Source organism: Macrotis lagotis, chromosome 7 (assembly GCF_037893015.1).
Source record: "Macrotis lagotis isolate mMagLag1 chromosome 7, bilby.v1.9.chrom.fasta, whole genome shotgun sequence".
Lineage (NCBI taxonomy): Eukaryota > Metazoa > Chordata > Mammalia > Peramelemorphia > Peramelidae > Macrotis > Macrotis lagotis.
Window position 1 is genome coordinate 151,393,621 of NC_133664.1, and position 21,583 is coordinate 151,415,203.

At 36.8% G+C, this 21,583-nt stretch overlaps 1 protein-coding gene and 1 long non-coding RNA gene across 2 annotated transcripts in view; one reads left to right on the forward strand and one right to left on the reverse strand.

Annotated features, from left to right (window-relative positions):
- Positions 1 to 21,583, reverse strand: part of DUS4L (dihydrouridine synthase 4 like) — a 131,952-nt gene that overhangs the window by 25,032 nt on the left and 85,337 nt on the right. The gene's annotated exons all lie outside the window — the stretch shown is intronic.
- Positions 12,325 to 19,837, forward strand: LOC141493071 (uncharacterized). Its single transcript, XR_012470106.1, has 3 exons — positions 12,325 to 12,909; positions 18,042 to 18,108; positions 19,625 to 19,837. It is a non-coding gene; the product is annotated as an uncharacterized LOC141493071 (long non-coding RNA).

The window sequence follows — 21,583 nt, forward strand, 5'->3', positions numbered from 1 at the left end:
ATGCACATGAAATATTATCCTAGTGATGACCTGAAAAATAAATTGGTAGAGGGAGAATCAGAGGTAGGAAGACCTGTTAGGAGATGAGAGCAACAGGCGAGGTAGATGGTAATGATATCTTTTCTTAGGGAAGTGGGAAAGGGAAGACTCATAATCATAACTGCTGCTCATGTTTCATGGATTACAAAATATGTAAATTATCTCATTTGTGCCTCATAACTACCCTATTATTACTAACCCCACTGGACAGATGAAGATATGGACTCAGAAAGGTCTTGACTTGTCCAGAGTTGCACAACTAAGAAAATGTCAGAGGCAGAACTCAAAAGCTGAATGTTTCACTATAAGAGGTGATATCCTAGACAAATATTGAGTTTGGATTCAGGAAGATTCCTAGCTGTGTGGGAAGATCACTTAACTTATACGCACCTGATCTATTCAGATGAGGAATCTAAGATCCCTCTTAGTTCTAAACTGTTGATCCTATTACTATGTTGTTACCAGGAGAGGAGGAAATGAATTTAAGAGAAACTGAGGAGAGAGAAAATCAACTGAGAAGCCTTCCAGGCACAGTATCCCATAAATCAATTGTGAGATGATGTTTCCTTTCTTGAACTATGAATAGCACTTTAATTTCTTTGACATACTCAGCAAGTTCTATTTAATATTATAGTTGCTATGACCCTACAGCCATGTAAGCCTGAGAGCAAAGAATCTGGTTTTTTGAACATGCCCTTCAAGTCTATCAGAGTGTTTTTCATTCAGCAGGTATTTAATAAACATCCACTGCAGAAGTGAGCTGAGAGGTAGACCCAGGCCACAATTTATATATGTTTCAAATTCAGCTTTACTTAAAATTAGTTTCTACTTTTTTTGATCTATTATTTCATTGTGCAAAATTATTTCAAGTAAGAAAAAAATAAAGTCCTATAGCAACAGCAGTTGGTCCTCTGACAATATTATCATAAACACAACTATAAAAAAATTAGTGAACAACATGACTAATATATAAATATGTTAATTGCAAATGTACATGTACAATTTTTACCAGATTACCACCATGAGGAGTGGGGAGGGTGGTAGAAAAATGTGGAAATCATAAATCTGTAAATGAATGAATGCTGAAAAACTAACATTGCATGTAATTGGAAGAATAAAATTTTAATTAAAGAAAAATTAATGAAGTAGGAAAATGAGGATAAAACCAGCTCCACATTGATCTAAATAAATTAATCATTATAATGTAAAGATTATTAAAATGAAGAGTCAAGAACTTTAAAGAAAGCCAACGAGTTTCTTGTAGCCAGTTTTTCCATCTCTAAAATCAACAACCCAATCATATTAAGAGCTAAGTTCCAGGCTCTAAGATAAATGCTTTAAAATATTATCTTATTATATTCTCACCACACTCATGAGAGGGAGACGTGATTATATTATACAACTGAGGAAACTGAGGCAAACAAAGATAAAAGGATCATGGTCACACAGCTAGTTTCTGAGCCTGGACTTAAACATGGGTCTTGCTGATTCCAGGTCTGGCACTCTTTGTCTACTTGTGACACATAGCTAATATAAAGAGAGAAAGGAAGAAGGGCCAGATGGATTGCTGGAGGAAGACTGGGGTGGGGCCTAGTGGGAGAGAGATGAAGAACTAGTAAAATGGATTAAAAAATGATCAGACTGGTCAAAGGAAAGCCAAAATAGTTCACATTCATGTAACACCTCAAGGTTTGAAAAGCATTATAAAGATACACACATTTGCATATGCATATACATATACATACATGTTTATATATATCTATCTATACACATATACACCTTTTTCTTATCCTCACAATCACACTGTGATGTATGTGGCTATTATTACCATTCCTATTTAAGAGAGGAGGAAACTTAATTGGAAAGTTGGAAAAAATTAAGCCAATTTATTGGACATCTACTGGAATTCAAATTTAAGTCCTTCTACCTCCCAGTCCAGTGTTCTTGAAAGAAGTGACCCAAAGGTCAAGGTAGGAAGAAGTACTCAGAGGAGGTCAAAGAGAATGAGGATTGAGAGGTCATTTGGATGGAGCAGGTTGAGAATGTAGTTTCAGCCAAGTACTGGAAGCTAAATTACAGGGGTTGAGAAATAGTGAGTGATAAATAACTAGAGATAGTAGAGGAGTCTGTGATTCTTTTTAGTTTTTTTTGCAAGGCAAAATGGGGTTAAGTGGCTTGCCCAAGGCCACACAGCTAGGTAATTAAGTGTCTGAGACCTGATTTGAACCCAGGTACTCCTGACTCCAGGGCCAGTGCTTTATCCACTACGCCACCTAGATGCCCCTGGATTCTGTGATTCTTGAAGTGAAAAGAGAAAAGTTTTCAAATAAGAATTTCAAAGGACAGCAGTCAAATGAAGGTTTTAGGGTAAACCTGAGCATGTTCATAAACAGTATTATAGGAAGAGAAAGAAAATGAAAAGGAAGGGCTGATTGAGAGGAGAAACACCAGAGGGAGATAATAAGGTTGATATAGGTTTGAGAAGGAGGGGACCTAACCCAGTACAAAAGAGTAATGCAATCAATAGTAAGACCTGATGGTGATGATGATAATGATGTTTGTCTTTCATTCTTGAGAAAGACAGTGACATCAGGGAGGTGATGCCATGATATGCAAGTGAGTTGGATTTGAATGAGGGGGATGCTATGTAAAATCAACAGCCTCACTTTCTCCTCTGGAGCCATCTGGGTTCAGTGGCCAGATGTGAATCAGTGGACTGGAGATAATCCTAAATGCAGTGGGAGACTTTGGTTTTTAAAGTTAAGTCATTCCCAGGTCACAGTTTGACTGAGGCAATGCCAGAGTTCAGTCATTAAGATTAGATAAGAGGAAAAGAGGCCAAGAATGACCACTTCCAAAAAAAGAAGCTGTTGAAGACAATAGTTGAACTGGTTAATCAAAATCAAGTCCCTGAAGGGGGGAAGTGAGGACAGAGAACCAGTGATGAGATTCTAGTGAAGATGTAAAAAAAAGAGACTTGGGGGAGGTTGGACTGCTTTGCTGAATGGGAAATGGGAGTACAAAAGTGGGAGAAGAACAGTCTGGCTGAACTGGGGAGTACCCAAAGGGAAGTAAAGTATAATGAAGCTGGATAAAATTAAAAGGGATTGTGTTGTGAAGGGTTTAAAAAATCAAGCAGATATCTCTCATATTTTATTTTTTCCTTAAGGATATGATTTCTCTCTCAACATATTCAATTTTGATCAATGTATAGCATGGAAACAATGAAAGACTATCAGACTGGGGGGGAGGGAGGGAAGCAAGATTGGGGGAAAATTTTAAAACTCAAAAAAAAAATAAAAAATTATGCAGAGGCATTTTATATTTTATTCTCAGATAAAAATAAGTTAATACTGAAATTGACTTAATAGGGGAGGTATCATTATCAGATCTGCATTTGAAGAAAATAACACAACTGAGTAGAAGATAGATGGGACTGAAAAGGCACTTGAGGCAGGGAGATGAAAGATTATGAACTCTATTTTAGATATATTAAATCTAAAATATCTCTGGGCCATTTAGTTTGAAATGTCTAATGAGCAGCTAGTGATAAATGGACTAGAGCTTAAGAGATAGACTCAGGCTGGAGACATAGGTCTATATGAGTCATCATAGAGATGACTGTTAAACCCATGTGAGTTGAAAGGTCACCCAGAGAGAAAAATGGTAAAAAGACAGAAGAGGTCCTAGATCATAGAGTAAGGGTTTACCCATAGTCAGAGATAAAACTTTTGAAAAAAATCAAAGATTTCTCCCTCAACAACAGCATCTTTAGAATAACATTTCTTTCTGAGAGATCCCAAAAGATAAACTTCCAGGAATATTATAGCCAAATTCCAAAACTCCCAAACCAAAGAGAAAATTCCAAAAGCTGCCAGAAACAAACAGTTCAACTACTGATGCTCCATAGTCAGGATTACACAGGACCTGGCAGCAACTACATTAAGGGCTCCTAGGGATTGGAATATGATATTCCGGAAGGCAAAAGATCTTGGTTTACAACCGAGAACCAACTATCCAGCAAAACTGAACATCCTCTTTTTGTTTTTTTTTTTTTGCAAGGCAATGGGGTTAAGTGGCTTGCCCAGGTAATTGAACATCTTCTTTCAAGGGAAAAGATGGACTTTCAATGAAACAGGGGACTTTCAAACTTTCCTATTGAAACAATCAGAGCTGAACAGAAAGCTTGATCTCCAAATACAGGTCTCTAGTGAAGCATAGAGGGAGTGGAAGAGAAGGACTAACTATAAGGAACTTAATGATATTGAACTCTTTGTATTCCTGCACAGGAAGAAGATATTGATAACTCATATGAACTTTCATTTATAAGAGCTGTTAGAAGGAGCATATATAGACAGGACATAGGAAGGAATATAATGGTATAATATAGTAAAAAGTTGGAGTCAATGGGTGATAAAGGAAAGTACTGGGAGGAAGGGAAAAGAGATAAAGAAGCTAAGAAATTTCACATTAAGAGTCAAGAAAAAGCTTTTTTAATGGAGTGGAAAGGGGGAAGGCAAAGGGGAATGAGTGAGCCTTCATTCTCAACAGAAATGGCTCAGAAAGGAAATAACATACACACTTAATAGAATGAGGAAATCTATCTTACTCTAGAGAAAAATAAGAAGAAAGGGACAGGATAAGGGGGAATGGGGGAAGGGGTGATAGAAGAGAGGGAAGATCGGGGGAGAGGGTACTCATATTCAACACACTTTTGGACAGGGCCAGATGAAAAGAGAGAGGGAGAAAGAGGGAGAGGGAGAGAGGGAGAAGAGAGAGAGAGAGAGAGAGAGAGAGAGAGAGAGAGAAAGAGAATAGAATAGAATAAATGAGAGTGGGGAGAACAGAGTGGAGGTACAGCTAGTAACAGCAAGTGAGGGAAAAATATTGAAGCAACTTCTCTGGTGGACTTCTGATAAAGAAAGCAACTCACCCCAGAGACAGAGCCATTGAAATCTGAACACAGATTGAAATACAATTTTTTTCTCTTTCTCTTTCTCTCTATTCTTTCTTTTTTTGGGGGGGGGGTAGGGGGTTTATGTTTACACTTAATAACACATTCAATTTACATCAGCGTATGGCATGGAAACAATGTAGAGACTATCCGACAGCCTTCTGTGGGGAGGGGGAAGGGGGTAAAAATTGGAGAATTCAGAACCTTGCAAAAAATGATGGATACATGTTACTATTGTATATAATTGGAAAACAAATAAAAATAATGAGAAGTAAAAAAAGAATAAGGTCTCTCCCAACTCTTTTTAAAATTTTTTTTATTGATATCAAAAAAAAATCCATTTCCTTCTGAAGAAATATTTAGAACTTAACCCTAACAGAAGTTAGCTCCAGGACACATGATTTTGCTGAAGCAAATATTAAGAATCAAAACTTTGCAGGCTAAAAACTTACCTAGAGATAAATAGCACAAAGATAAACTGAAAACGTTTGTTCTATCAAGCAGTTTATAATTTTAAAAGTCCTTTTCTTGGTCCAGTTGTGATTAAGAGTTTGTAAAGTTTCATTAAAAGCACTGAAAACAGAAAGGGGTATGGGTAGACTTCTCATACAGATGGGAGTCTCTGGTCAGTACATAGAAAAATGCAAAAGCAGATTCATAATTAAAGCAGGGTTATCATAATCAGTTTAAATACTCATAAATATTAAATACTTTTTGCAATTCCTTTAAGGCTATTTTGGTAGCAGAGTAGGTGCCCACCTGGACTGAGTGAGGAGAGGTCTCAGCAAAAACACTTTATGCCTTTGAGATGATAGGTCTAGTCCTATTCCCTACCCTCAGCACAGAAGGCATTGAATACATACTTACTGACATTACTTTTTACTAGATGAACTATAATAAATTATTATGATCAAAATTCATTAGCAATATTTAAATTCTACAAAAGTTCACCTCTTTTACCTCTCTATCAATATTTCCTTTAAGGCATTAGATATTGTGGTGTTAGTCTTGAGTAAAGTATGGCTATGGAACTTGTGTTGGGAGAGTTCATTTAGGAAAAAAATAATCTGTTCTATATTTCCCTTTGAAGTTTCCAAATCATTCTGATGACTAATGACAACTCCCCCATTTTAAGCAGTTCCATCTTTCAAAGCAAACTTATTTCTGCAATATTTCATCATTTTCAACTAGGTAAAATTTTGAAGTACTTTTCATGACTTCTTTGCAATTCCATCATCCTTGTATTTTGTAAGCAAGCCAAGTTTATTTAGTGTATTGAAAGGAGTCAAAAGGCACCAGTAAGAATATGCTTTCCTCCAATTTTGGAGGACCTAAGGTCTTAACTTTAAAGGTTCTTTACCTATTTTGGTCTTATAAATATTAGCTATTTAATGTTATTATGGAAAAAATGGTTTAGTTCTGAAAGAGAGCCAATGCCAAAAGAAGAGTTCATGACTCTTGAAGTGGGGGGCTGGGAGGTGGTGAGAAATTCAAAAAGAGCTGTATTGGTTAAAAATATAACTATAAAAATGTGAATATACAAAGGTCATTATGTGGAATATCTGGTATGGGAACTTCCTTCACTAAAGTAGATTATGACAGAGTCAGTATTTGAATTCAGACCTTCCTGATTCTAATTCTAGCACAATCCATTATGCTAGATTCCCTTTTAGGTTACAGAAGGGACTCATTTGTTTTATCTATAATTTCTTGATAAACTTAGGAAAATTTAAAACTTAGAAACCAAAATGGTGGATAACAAGCTCATTTAGAAGTAAAAAATGTTAAATAAATTTGTCCTATTTTATGTATTTACAAAGTTCTTTCTTGTTCTCCATCAGTGTTTACTTCTCTAATTAATTTTGGATAAGGGGAAAACCTGAGGATAGAGAGGAGTGGGAAAAAAAAAGAAAAACTTTTGCATCTCCTTTCTTCTCTTCTCTTATAGATAGGATATATTATGGGAATAGAAGAATTTAACAGGTAGCTTTCTGTCTCAAGTCATCATAGAGAAACCTTGAAAAAAAAGTCTATGAAAATAGCTTGGTTGCCTATTATTAAAAAATGGGGAGGAGCCAGATCATTCTAGTGGATAATTACATTTAATAATGGTAATGATGATAATGATAATAACTATCAACATAACCATATTTACTATTTGTAAGTTAATAGGAAACAAAGGAACACAGGAGGGTTTTGGGTTGGTTTTTTTTTTAAATTACTTTCTGAGACATGACTGTGTGTTTAGAATGAAGTGTAAATGGTTTTGTCCAGTAAGAAAGCTTTTTGAAAAAGTCTTTTACCATCATGGAAGTTAGGGAGATGATAAAAGGAGGTAAGAAAGTTATTTGAAAGTGTAAATCATGGTATGCTTCAGAAGGCTCATCTGAAGAAATATGAAAAATTCAGAGAAATTTGTAAGGAAATGTACTGCCCTTGTATTGTACAGTGAACCACACAGTAACTCTGATCTGTGAATAATTATGCCCCATTCTTTTTAGGAAGTGAGGTGGTAGATAATAGCAAACAAAGAAACAAGAAAAAAAATGCTTATTTAAAATCACTTCTTGCATCTGTGGTGAACTCATCTGCAAAGCCATGAATTCTTTTTTAATATAATTAGTCACTTGCTAATATATCTAAGGTACTGTTTAATAGAGTTATAACTGCAATTTCAACAGAAACCTTCAAAAGGAAGTCTGTGGAAAAGAAAGAGTGAGAAATTATCATTAATTTATAATTAAAGACAGATGAGTTACTTAGGGAGAAGGACTGAACTTGTGATTTCAATAGATGAGGAAGTTCCTTCTACCAATGCAGGCACTTTTCTATTAGTCTACTGACTCTCCAATACACCTCTAAAGGAATTCTTTTTAGCATGGTACCCCTCTGACAGGCTGGTAAGATTTGTGTATCTCTTAATGCTTTTAAGAGCATTAAGCATGTTTAAGATTAGAAAAGAAATCAATTAAGCCAAAAGAACACATTCATGGAGCCCAGCTGAAGAATTCCTTCTCTAAATAAAGATAGTGACTAGGAAACTAAAATCTGCCTGACTCTTGATCCAATGCTTACTTAAATTTCCCCTCCCCCATGAAGATCAGTCTTAAGATTTATTTTAAATTTCTCAACTGCATCCACATTTCTAAAGATATGAAAAAGCTGTCCTTGTCTCCCTGCTCTGATAGTAGCCAAAGGCACCTGTGCTTTGTAGTTTCTACAAACATTACTCTGGGGGTGGGGGAACCATTTCAGGTTTTGTTTACTAACACAAACGTTCCCCAGAAACCCTGACTCTGGAACAAAAAATATTACATATCTACCAGGGATGAGCTCTTATACCTCTTCCCCAAGGACTTGGCATTTCTTTCAAGAAATGAACTTTAAAATTTTATTTCAAGGAGCCCTTGGGGAATATTTAGCACCTGGTCACCATTTTAGTTTCTAATAGTTTCTTATAAAAAGATACTTTTTCCTTTTTAAATTATCAAATCCTTATCAGAGAATAAGAAGGTTTTTTTTAATGTATCTCTGGGTTTGACTGAATTACCATGGAGATGATGCTTAATCTTTAGGTTCCAATTTTAATATTCTACATTTTGTAGGCAGCCTTAATTTATAATACTTTTATTCCTGAAATGCCATGAGAGGAAAAATTAGTCTGCAAAATATAATTACTCAGGTGAGAGTATTTGACAATTATCAATGATTTTGGATGACAATAAAGCTATTAGTTATACAAATGTAACCATAGAACTGCACTAATAATAGTTACCATTTACATAGTATTTACCATGTGCCAGTCATTATGCTAATAAGTACTTTACATAATATCTCTTTTCATACTCACAAGTAGGTGCTATTCTTAGTTCCATTTTATAACTGAGGAAATTGAGTCAAGTAGAGGTTAAGGCCCTTGCTCAGGGTCAAGTAAGTGTCTAAGGCTGAATCTAAACTCAGCTCTTCTGGACTGCAGATTCCATTTAGATACCCAAATTCCATCAGAGAAGGCTATGAGCTGCAATTTTAAATAGTCAAAATCTCAGTTGCAATTAGGATCAACTTTTCTCTCTCTGAAACCAAGTTCATTCATGTGGGTCTTTAAATTGGTTCCTAGTTTCAGATATCATCCTGACTGCCGTACAGAGCAGTGCTGTGATTTGGACATTCTGGGCTCTCAAGATTGACAAAATGGAGTGGAGTACCAACTTTTATTCACATCTTCTCACTCAATGGTGTGAGAGCGGCCAGAGAGTTGAGGAAATTGGTGACCAGGATGGAGTGAACCTGTGACACCAGGTGAAGAGACACCCTCAAAGGCAGCCCCCCCCCCCCCCCCCCCCCCCCCGCGCAGCTCATGGCCTTACCCTCGTTGCTTCTCAGTACTTGATCCAAGTGCTAATGCCTGTATCTAGAGATGACAGGTGAACCCCTATCTTTGTGGCTCTACTGCCAGCTGTCTATCAACTATTACATCAGGATGCCTTTTCAGGAAAATCAATAAAGGCCTTTAACAGAGAGAAAGTTCAATGTCTCAAGGTGTGCTACAAAGGAGTAAATAAAATGTGGGTGGGGGTAAATAAGGGAACATATTATTTTAGTTCATGTTTTTGTATTTCATGGCCCATTTGATTCCTGGCCTCTCTGGGCTTAGCAACTAAACTGCTATCTGCTAAGCAAGGACTCTGAAAAGAAACCAAAGTCAGAAATTAAATCACCTTCTGTTGCCAATGACTTTTTTTTAGGTTTTTTTTTTTTGCAAGGCAAATGGCTTGCCCTTAAGTGGCTTGCCCAAGGCCACACAGCTAGGTAATTATTAAGTGTCTGAGACCGGATTTGAACCCAGGAACTCCTGACTCCAAGGCTGGTGCTTTATCCACTACGCCACCTAGCTGCCCCTCCACTACGCCACCTAGCTGTCCCTGCCAATGACTTCTGATAGCTCCCAAAATGGGGCACAAAAAGTTAGAGACTCAATGAAGAAAAACTCTCAGCTCTAACAATTGTTAGAGCTGTTCTTGCATATGATTTGTGTGTGTGTGTGTATATGTATGTGTGTATGCACATGTGCATGCAAATATATTTATATGGAGTTAAAATTAACTATCTGAAATAAAAGGACAACTGAGAACAAAGAACAAAGTCACCTACAATTTAATGTGCAAAGCTAGCACTTTCAAATCAAACCAGGTCATCTGATTTCTCAGAAGTCAGAGATAAAGAATGATTTATGGATATGATTATTATAACAAAAAGGAGGAATTGGAACAATTACAGAAACTTGCCTTAAAACAAAATTAGATTGGACTAGCTTTTCCCAGACTCTCTTAATCTTTCTTAGGATCCTTTCCTCCAGGTGGTGCCTTCTGTAACCAGAAAATTTACTGGGAAAGAGGAATTTGTGGTCAGTAGTTAGTAGTCACTCCTCCATCTTCCTTAGCAGAGACTATGCCTAACCTTAGACTTTTACTCAAGAAAAAAAAAAAACCCAACAGACTGGAAAAACACTAACCAGAAAAAGAAACAACCTCTAGCTCACTTTTCTCTAGCTGCCAGAAAGGGGAACCAGAGTTCAATCTCCCTTTCTAGCAGAAAGCAGACTTGACTTTTTAAAAAACTTTATCATCTTATAATTGTCATTCTTCTAAATTATCTGCAACTAAATGACAAAATATTCTCAATCTATCTTTTCATTAATCTACAGATAACCTAAATTAGAGACTATAATAATTTGGTTTTAGCATTTAGGATTTGCTTTTCCTAAATGGAGCCTAATCTTAAAATCAAACCCAAAATAAATCAAATTAATCAATTAATAGTAAATTTCCTTTATGAATGGATAATCTACATTTTTTCCCCTCAGTGAAAAAAGTATAAAAAAATTTTTAATTTTCAATAAAGAAGTTAACAAGTCAGTTGCAGTTTCCCACCCTCCCTCAATATGGCTCTAAAATGCCTTTTCTAGCTTTATCTCATACTAGTCCCCCACATTCTCAATATTCCAGGAACTGAAGCCTACTATGTTACCACTTTTTTTTTTTTTGGCCTAGCTCTGGCTCTGGATTCTAATAAGTTGAAAACTTTCCTCCCTTCCTTCAGGACATCCTCCTCCATAATTCCTTGCCTAATCCAGGTCTTTCCAGGCATCCTCATTCAACCCTAAGGAAAAAAACATCTTGGCCATCAAAAATTTCTCAAACTCATGATTTGCACTTATCTCCCTGGTATCATAGTGATTGTTACACATTACAGATGTTATATTCAGAACTCAAAGGGACCTCTGAAGCTATTGGGTCTAACCTATTCATTTTACAGATAAGAAAACTGAGACTTTGAGAGGTTAGGTGAACTGTCCAAGGTCATACTGCCAGTTAAGTATCTGAGGTCTGATTTAAATCTAGGTCCTCCTTAACAAAACACCAAGGCGGCTCCTAATCACATCACTCCCAGTAAGGTGATAAGCTCTTTTAAAGAAAGGTATGTGGCATAAATATTTCTCGATCTTCACAATGCATAACAGTACCTAGCTTAGAGTAATTAGGTACAACAATTATTATACATAAGGCACTGGAGATAGAAAAGACAAAAAAAGAAAATCCAAAATATCTCAACTCTCAAGCTTATATTTTACTGGGAGGGGTGGGTTCTAATAGTAGACAGATAAGTAAATAAAAAGGATTATAAACAGTTAAATAAACACAAAATAATCCTAATAATTAAGTTTACTAAGGGCTGAGAAGGTCTAGGTAGGTCAGCTTGTGAATTCACAGGGCAAAGATAGATGGTAGTAACTTCAAGAGAAATAAATATGGAGAAGGGTTTTTTGGGATGTGGTAGTAACAACAATAATAATGATAATAGCTAACACTTATATTGAAGATAGGCACTGTTCGAATAAGCACTTTACAGTCTTCTACAATCTGCAGAAATTTACCTCATTTGATTCTTTTAACAACCCTGGGAGGTTGTTGCTGTCATTATCTCCATTTTACAGTTGAGGAAACTGAGGCAAAGGGATTAAATGCCTTGCCTAGGTTCACATAGCTAGGAAGGGTATCTGAGGTCAGAATGAATTCTGGTCATCTAGATTCTAGGTCCATTGCTAGTTGCTCAATATGATAGAAGTAGTTCCACTTAGGACAAACTGAATTTGAGGGCCACTGAACAAAGGAAGCTAGTTATGAAAAACGAATTAAGGAAACAGATTAGGGTCAGATCTAGAGGTCTGAGAGTTAGCTGTAAACAGATAAGACTACAGAATCTGATGAGATCACAATGATGATATTTGTCCTTTGTTCTTGAAAAAGTTCATGACATCAGGGAGGTGATGCCATGACAAGCACATGAATTGGATTTGAATGAGGGGGTGCAGTGCTAAGTCACTAGCCTCACTTTCTCCTCCAGAACCATCTGGCCAGCAGCCGAATATGAATCAGAACAACTTGAGATGGCCCTGGATATGAGGCAGTCAGAGTTAAGTGACTTGCCCCAGGTCCCAGTGACAGGCCCCAGTTAATGTTTGAGACAAAATTTGAACTCGGGTCCTCCTGACTTCAGGGCCAGCATCATACCGACTGCACCATCTAGCTGCACAAAGAGAAAGTTTAAAAGAAGAAAGCCTGCAAAAAAAAAAAGCCTTAGGTGAGGATAGCCATATTTGGTAGATGGGAAGATACTGGTCAGCAAACTAGAATGACAAGAGAACAGTCAAGAAATAGCAATGTTGGAGCAGCAAATGGAGGAGGGTGCTAGTTGTGCCACCAACAGCTGCAGAAAGTAAAAACTGAGGAGGGAGAAAAGCCATTAATTTAACAGTTAAGAAATGCTGGCAACCTTGGAGAGAATAACTTCATTGGAGCCGTGGATTCCTAAGCTGGACATCAAAGGATGGAGGAATGAGAGAGGAGGAAATGGAGGTAGAGTGGAGATAACCATTTACTATCAGTTGGGATATGAAATGAAGAGTTATGGGGAAATAGTTTGAGGGGAAAGTAAAACATGAAGGCTTTTTGTTTTGCTATTTCACCCCTTTCAATTGATTAAATACTTCCTCCTTCCCAAACCAAGAAGTCAGCCCTTCTTAGGAGAATAAACAAGAAAAAGAAGAGGGATAGTCACCATCAGACTGAGAATGGGCAGTGTGTCACATCCATAGGCCTCTGATTATGTAAAGAAGGGAGAGGTCCATTTGCTCATCTCTTCCTGCCTGAGATGAGCCATCAACATGACACAGTACTTTGTTTCTTATTTTTGTTCTTTTGTTCTTGTAGTCCCTATCCATGTGTATACTGCTTTCCAACTTGTGCTTACCAATGGGAAGACTTTTTTTTTTTAAGATCAAGGACCTAAGTAGAGGAGTTGCTTTGGAACAAAGAAAAGAAAGAATGGGGGGATGATGCTGTGGGGTTCTGAGGTGAGAAGTAGGGGAGAAGATGGAGTTTGGGACAGATGGTCTCTATTTTCTCAGGAAAGTAGTAGGCGAAGCCCTCTGCAGAGTGAGTGGGAGAGCACAGCAGGTGCCTAAGGAATGTTTTGTTGAATGAACAGCTTTTTAAAACAGGAACCCAGTTTTGTTCTTGTACTGACTTGCCTGACACGGTACTTGGCTGCTTCTGCCTTGCTTTTCCCCATTAAACATCTAGGGCCTCTTTATCCCTGGGCCCCTGACCTACATACAATTCAGCCATGGGGACGGCTGTGATTTCATTCATAAGGGAACTCCCAAGTGAGTAAATTCCCTATTCCTGGTCCAGGAGGCATGCCTTTCTCAGGGTCACTCAGCTTGTGTATGGGACTTAACCCTGGGTCATTCTGGCTCCAAGGTTGGCTTTCTCCACACTGGGTCTCGCGAATGGTTCTGGAGAGGGCACTGAGCTGATGACCTACTGTGTGGTCCCAAAAAGTTTCTGAATCTCACCCGTAAAATGAGAGCTCCAGATGAGATGATTTCTTGGATCTCTGATAGTTTCTAACACTACTTCTAATAACACTTTGTATAATGTTATATGATACATTATATTTTATCTTATCCCTTTCTTGTTGCTGTTATTGTTCAGTCATTTCAGTGATGTCCGACTTTTTCTGACCCTTTTTAAGGGCTTTCTTGGCAAAAACGCTGTAGTGACTTTTCATTTTCTTCTTCAGCTTATTTTACAGATGAGGAAACTGAGCCAAACAGGGTTAAGTGACTTGCTCAAGGTCATCCAGTTAGTAATTATCTGAAGGCAGATTTGAACTCAGGAATATGAGTCTTCTTAACTCTAGGTGCTCTATCCACTGTGCACCTAGCTGCCCAAATCTATAAGGGAAGACTTTATCTTCCACAAATTCCTAACACAAAGTGGATGATGGGTTTGGTTAAAGTACCTAAGCTCTCTTCCATCTTTAGAACCTTGATTCCATGACTTTTTAGGACAACATCAATGGAGGAGAAGAGATATTGGGGTATCTAGTCCAAACCCTTCATTTTACAAATGAGAAAACTGAATCCAAAGAAGTCGCCATGCCTGAACTCCCAGAACTCCCAGGAAGCACTAAATAGTGAACCTGCAGGCTCTGGATCGAGTCTGTTCTTCCATTCTACCATATTGCCTCTGGCCCAGACTCTCCTCTTTTATCTTAATGGACCTACTCCAATCATTTTTCATTTGTCTTCCTGCTTCCATTTTATCTTTTCAATTTTTTCCTAACTGCTAAAATAATCTGAAAGCACAAGCCTCACTATGTCACTTTCCTGGTTTTTAAAAAAATCTTTAGTTGTTCCCTATTATTTGTAGATTAAATAAAATTTCTCTAGCATGGTATTTATAGTCCCCCATAGTTTGGCTTTTAGTGCTAATCAAATTTGACTAATAGTTATTTCATCTCTCACCTTGGTGCCTTTGCCTGTCCTGGAATATACTCCTTCCTCAAGTCTGCCTCTTTTAGTTTTTATCTGCATCCCTGGCTTAACTCAGGTGCCATTGCCCATATGAAGCACTCTTACCCAGGCTGTGGTGATCTTTTGTCCATTTCAAATGACCTTCCTAGCTGGTGAGGCCTTGGGCAAGTCACTTATCCTGCTTCCCAATGTAAATAGCAAACCACTCCAGTATCTTTATCAAATAAGATAGGACATGTCTGAAAATGAGTGAGGAAAACCAACCACAAGATAGATTTACTTAATGGTGTAAATATGGTATATCTCTTTTTTAATTTTATTTACGGCAATAGGGTTAAGTGACTTGCCCAAGGTTAGACAGCTAGCTAATTATTAAGTGTCTGAGGTCACATTTGAATGCAGGACCACCTGACTTCAGGGTTGGTGCTCTATCCACAGGGGGCACGTACTTGCCCCCAAATATGGTATCTCTTCAGTAAATCTGGTCAGGGACCATATTTTTGTTTTTTGTACATCTGATATCCAGCACACTGGCTTTCACAAAATAGGAGCTTAATAAATATTACTGATTAAATTCAATGAAATGAGATATACATGTAATCAGAGAACAGCAGAAAAGTCAATATAAAGGATAAAGGAACAACTTTTAAAGACTTTACTGTAACTACTGCTTATATTAATCATTTCTTATTTTTTTAAGAAGTTAAAAATCACATAATAAAAAAAAATCTGAGGTGACGATATCAACAACCTTGTGAGAAAGACAGGTAAGGGGGAGCTGAATTATTCCCATTTTTATAGAAAAGGAAAATGATTCTCAGAAGATTTAATGACTTGCTCAAGATCCTATGGCTATTAATTGACTCCAGGTCCTCTGATTCTTAATCATTCTGATTGCTTTTATCTAAAAAACATGATAAAATTTAAAGGCTTCAATTCCTTTCTCTAATTATTTCTCCTTTCTTGGAGCTAACTTTTTAATTGCATAATAAGTGATTGAATAGATGGTCTTCTGGTGAATTTTTTAAAAATTAGGATTTAATAAGCCACACTGTAATAATACCATTGAGAAATAGTTGTGTTTACTGGCATATATAAATACCTGCCCAAGGGAACTATGCTCTTCGGATCTGTGACCTCATTCCACAGAACACACCTGAACCTCTGTGTTAACAAATGGATAAAACATGCAGGGTCCTGTCCAAATGATTATAAGAAAGCATGAAATATTTTTCCAGTGTGAAAAAAAGCACAGTTCAGTTCACATTACAGATTAACTATTTATTAGGTCTGAGGGGGGAAAAAGGAACAAATATCAAGTAATACTATCTAAAAATTGACAAAGTTGAAAGATTCAAAAGCTTATAACAAAATTTTCAATGGTCAGTTTTGCAGAATCATTGAATTATATCATTTGGAGCTGGAAAGGACCTTAGATATCTTAATTCTCTCATCTTGAAAATGAGGAAAAAGAGGTCCAAGGAAATCAAATACTCTGCTAATGCTTATACAACACATCTTGCCCACTCTGCAATGTTACACCAATCAGTCAAAAAAGTACATTAAAATATTCATTTTGTCTACCCTCCAGGAAAGTGGAGAATAGAGGCTGTTATATAGAATGGTTCTTGTCAGTGATCCAGTCATATGAAAATTGCTCTAAATCATTACTTATTAGAGAAATGTAAATTAAAGCATCTCTGAGGTACCACCTCACGCCTCTCAGACTGGCCAATATGACCAGAAAGGATAACTATAGTTATTAGAAAGGATGTGGGAAATCTGGTACACTATTACATTGTTGGTGGAGCTGTAAACTCATCCAGCCTTTCTGGAAAGAAATTTGGAATTATGCCCAAAGGGCAACAAAAATGTGCATACCCTTTGATCCATCAATACCACTACTGGGCCTATACCCTGAAGAGATGATGAAAAAGGGTAAAAACATCACTTGTACAAAAATATTCATAGCAGCCCTGTTTGTGGTGGCAAAGAATTGGAAATCAAGTAAATGTCCTTCAATTGGGGAATGGCTTAGCAAACTGTGGTATATGTATGTCATGGAACACTATTATTCTATTAGAAATCAGGAGGGATGGGAATGAGTGAGCAGAACCAGAAAGACACTGTACACCTTAACATGGGGGTGATGATCAACCTTGATGGACACGCTTATTTCATCAATTCAACAATCAGGGACAATTTGGGGCTGTCTGCAATGGAGAATACCATCTGTATCCAGATAAAGAACTGTGGAGTTTGAACAAAGTTCAAGGACTATTCCCTTTAATTTAGAAAAAAAAACTGATATCTTATTGTCTGATCTTGTTATCTCTTATACTTTATGTTTCTTCCTTAACATAACACTCAATTTGGATCAATGTTTACCACGGAAACAATGTAAAGACTGACAAACTGCCTTCTGTGTGTGTGGGGGAAGTAAGATTAAGGGAAAAATTGTAAAACTTAAAATAAATAAAATCTTTATTCCAAAAACAACAAAAAAAGAATGGTTCTTGTCCATTATTGAAGACCAAAATGAGTATGTTTGAGACAAATTTGAGTGTGATCTGACCAAAACATGCTCAGAATGCTCTAGCACAGGTCGGGCATAAATAGTCCATGTTAACTCCTGGAGTGGGTTCTCTAAACATGTCACATTTCTTTTAAGCTGCTTTAATTCTGCCTTTCTCAAAGCGTACAGCACCCTCACTGATGAGAGCACACCAGGCTGGGGGGGGGGGGTGTCTTTGCCAGTCTCTCCTATGCTGTCCAATAAATTCTATAGTTCTTCAATGAGACCTTCAGGTTGTCTCAGTATCCCTTCTTCTGAGCCCCTTGTGAACACTTGCCCTGTGTGAGTTCTCCATAAAATAGTCTTTTTGGTAAGCGTATGTTTGGCATTCTAAAGTGTCCAGCTCATAGTAGTTGGTCCCTCTGTTGTAATGTTGGAATGCCTGGCAGTTTAGTCAGAGAAAGGATCTTGGTGTTTGGTATCTTTTTCTGTCAAGTGATCTTCAGAATCTTCCTAAGACAATTTAAATAGAAGCATGGGGCTGGTAGACTGTCCAGGTTTCACAGGCATATAGCAATGAGGTCAGCACTATGGCTCTGTAAACCTTCAGTTTGGTAGTCAAATACCTCTTTTTCTCCCATACTTTCTTTCAGAGCTTTCCAAATCCTGAGCTGGCTCTAATGCATGTATCAACCTCATTGTCAATGTGTATTTGCCAAGGTAAGTGAACTTGTCCACAGTACTGAAAATTTCTCCATTTGCTGTAATGGATGGTTTGGTGCTGGCTGATGGAGCACCTGTATTTTCCTGATGTTAATTGTTAGACCAAAATTAGCACATGCAGCAGAGAATGGATCCATACCTTGTTGCATCTCATCTTCAGAGGTTGCACTGCACCAACACTCTCTCCTTGGTCTTGGCTTGTAGCCTTTTGAAGTTGAAGAATTTGCCATCAGTGCTGTAGCTGACCTTGAGGCCAAGCTCATTCTCAGTGAAAATGTTTGATAACATGGTTGAAAATATCATGCTAAAAAGTATGGGAGGAGCAAGGACATATCCTTGTTTCACTCCTGCTGGGAAATCTCAAGAGCATATAAAGGAATATCTATATAGATAGATAATATAAGCAAATCATCTGGATATTTTTAGGCAAGGTGTTACATTAGAATTATCCAAAAGATAATCTTAATTTTTACTTTTATTTTGAAATCAGCAGTAGGCTTTAATTAGCTAATTTTTAAAAAAATGTTGTACTACTGGATTCTGAGGGTATACAACTGACTAACTGAGACAAGGAGCATGCCTCCTTTGCTCCATTCACTACCTACTATGCATTATACTTCAATCTAAAAAAAAAATCTATAAGATTAACAACAGCAATTTTGTCACTGGATTATACTAAAAACTATCTGGACAGAAAGAAGACAGCAAAGAGATCACACAAGTCATTATATATACACAGAAGTGTTATATAGTAGTGAGGAGGACTTTAATTATCTGGACATTTGGTCTTTGTTCCAAATTGAAAAGCTGATTTCTTATCAAATATTTCCTCTTTTTTAAAAAAATTAATTTAATATATAGCATTTTTTCCAATTACATGTAAATATTTTTTATAAGATTTTGAATTTCAAATCTTTTCTGCCACTCTCCTTCCCATCTTCCCTTCCCTAAATGTCAAGCAATTTGATATAGATTATATATGTGCAACTATGTAAACATATTTCCACATTAGTAATGTTCTAAGAGAATCAGCAGAAAGGGAAAATCTATGAAAAGCATCTTAATCTGTTCCATAATTCTTTCTCTGGATATGGATAGCACTGTATTGCTGAGAAGAGCTAAGTCAATTATAGTTAATCATTGCACAAAAACATTTCATCTTTTAAAGGGTTGAGAAATCAAAGGTAAGTTCTATTTTGGATCTGATTATCACTGATTGTAATAATAAGCATGCTGCAATAATTACCTAGCTGTGTGATCTTGGGCAAGTCACTTAACCCCATTGCCTTGCAAAAGCCAAAAAAAAAAATAAAGGATTGCTGGCATAGAAATTTTGAGGGGGAAATGATGATTCATCTTTGAATTTGTAATAGAGAAGAAGAAAACTGGGAATAAACTTGACATACATTCTAGACAACTTTTAAAATGGCCATGAGGAAGTAGATACCACGGATTAATAAGAAAATGAGAGTCTATCTGGCTGCCTTTTCTGATTTCAAATAACTTGGCTTAGGTGAATCACCTCAATGAGCCACTGTCAGTGATCCTTGAAAAATGTTGAACTGGAGAGGCATCTACCACAGGACTAAGGAATGGCAATGTCATGATTAAAAAAAAAAAAGAATGGAGTCTACATATTGCAAGTTTGTGAGTTTCATTAATTCCTGGCAAAGAACTATTAAAGGAATGGTTAGTTTAAAAAAAGTGGCTAATGAATATCAAAAAAATAAAGAGGGTAATCTCACAGCACCAGTGTCATGCTTAATGCCTTTCTAAATCGGCTGGTAGAAAAAGGAAATAAAGTTGGTACCATATGACTAAATTTTAGTAATGTGACAGAATCTCTCGTTATTTTTACTTACAAAATGGAGAGATACGGTCCTGGTACATGAGCAATTTGGTGAAATTCCAAATGGTTGAATGGTCAGGTCCTTGAAGTCATCATTAACGATTTCATCATTAATGATTTCGTCATTAAAGACTGGGGGGGGGGCACTGGGTCTGAAGTCAGGAAGACTCATCTTCATGAGTTCAAATCTGGACTCCAACACTTCCTAGGGTGAGACCTAGATAGGTCACAACCTGTTTGCCTCAGTTTCTTCATCTGTTAAATGATCTAGAGAAGGAAATGGTAAACCATTGCTCTATCTATGCCAAGAAACTCCAAAATGGGGTCATGAAGAATCAGCTATAATTGAATATTAATGATTTAATGCCAACTTGGAAGGTTTCTTGCCAAGAATTGGTATATAGTCCTGTATTGCTCATTCATCGAGTACTTATTAAGCACTACTAATAATTAGATTTTGATTTTCTTGAAGGCAAGAACTATCTTTTGCCTCTTTTTTGTACCCCCCCAACTTTTAACAGAGGGTCTTGCATATAGTAGGCATTTAATAAAAGTTTACTGACTTATTAAGTGTTTGGCACTATATCCCCATAAAGAGAAAAATAAACAGCTCTGAGTTCAATGAATTTACATTCTATTGATGATTTGTATAAAAACATCGAGAAGCATGTTTATAAAGCCTGCAAATAACACAAATTAAAGAGGAATGGCACATACACTTGGATTATAATAGTAAGGATTTAAAAAAACTTTGAACTCATAGCCCAGCAATGGGTAAAAATCCAGTAAGATGCTATCTAAGGGAGATAAATTTAAAATCTTACACATGGATTCAAAAATTCAATTCCCCATGGGAGCTGGGAAAGGCATGTTTACAGAGGTCTGTCTAGAAGAGATCAAGAAACTCTAGTGGACCCAATCAGCATGGTGATATGGCAGGCAAGGAGGCCAATGCAATCTGAGATTCCGTGAAAAGAAGCAAAAGGATGTAGGACCAAAGCTGTGATGGAGCACTTTGCTTTGGTCAGACAGTTAGGACATCTGATGCTCCCATTCAGTTCTGAGAACCACATTTTAGGGAGGGTATTGATAAAGTGGAGAGTAAATTAGACCAATGAAGAGAGCGAAAGGTCTGAAGCTCATATCTTCTAAGAATCTTCAGTTGAAGTGAGTGAGGAAGGTTAGCCTAGAGAAAACTTAGAAAATAAGGACATGAGAACTGGTTTCAAGGATCTTTAAATTATATGAAAGGGGACTAAACTTCTACAGTTTATCCCATCAGGTTAGAATTAGAAGCAATGGGTAGAAACTGAAAAGAGGCAAATTTATACTTGATAAAAAAGAAAAACTTCTTAATAATTAGAACATTAAGAGTAAAAGATGGACAAAATGGGGAATGCAATAGGGAGCTAGGGGAAGATAAGTCTCAACGTTACAATTCAGCCTTTTAATATGTATATACCAAAAATAAACAAGTACTTCTTTGTATTCAATAAAAAACACCTGCTTCTGGGAATGAGATGGGGATCAATGGTGACATATGCATTTTTGAAATAGAATTGAAAATCTGACTCAAACAATGGCCTAAAATACTTGCAAGTTAATAGACCAGTTCAGAGAGTT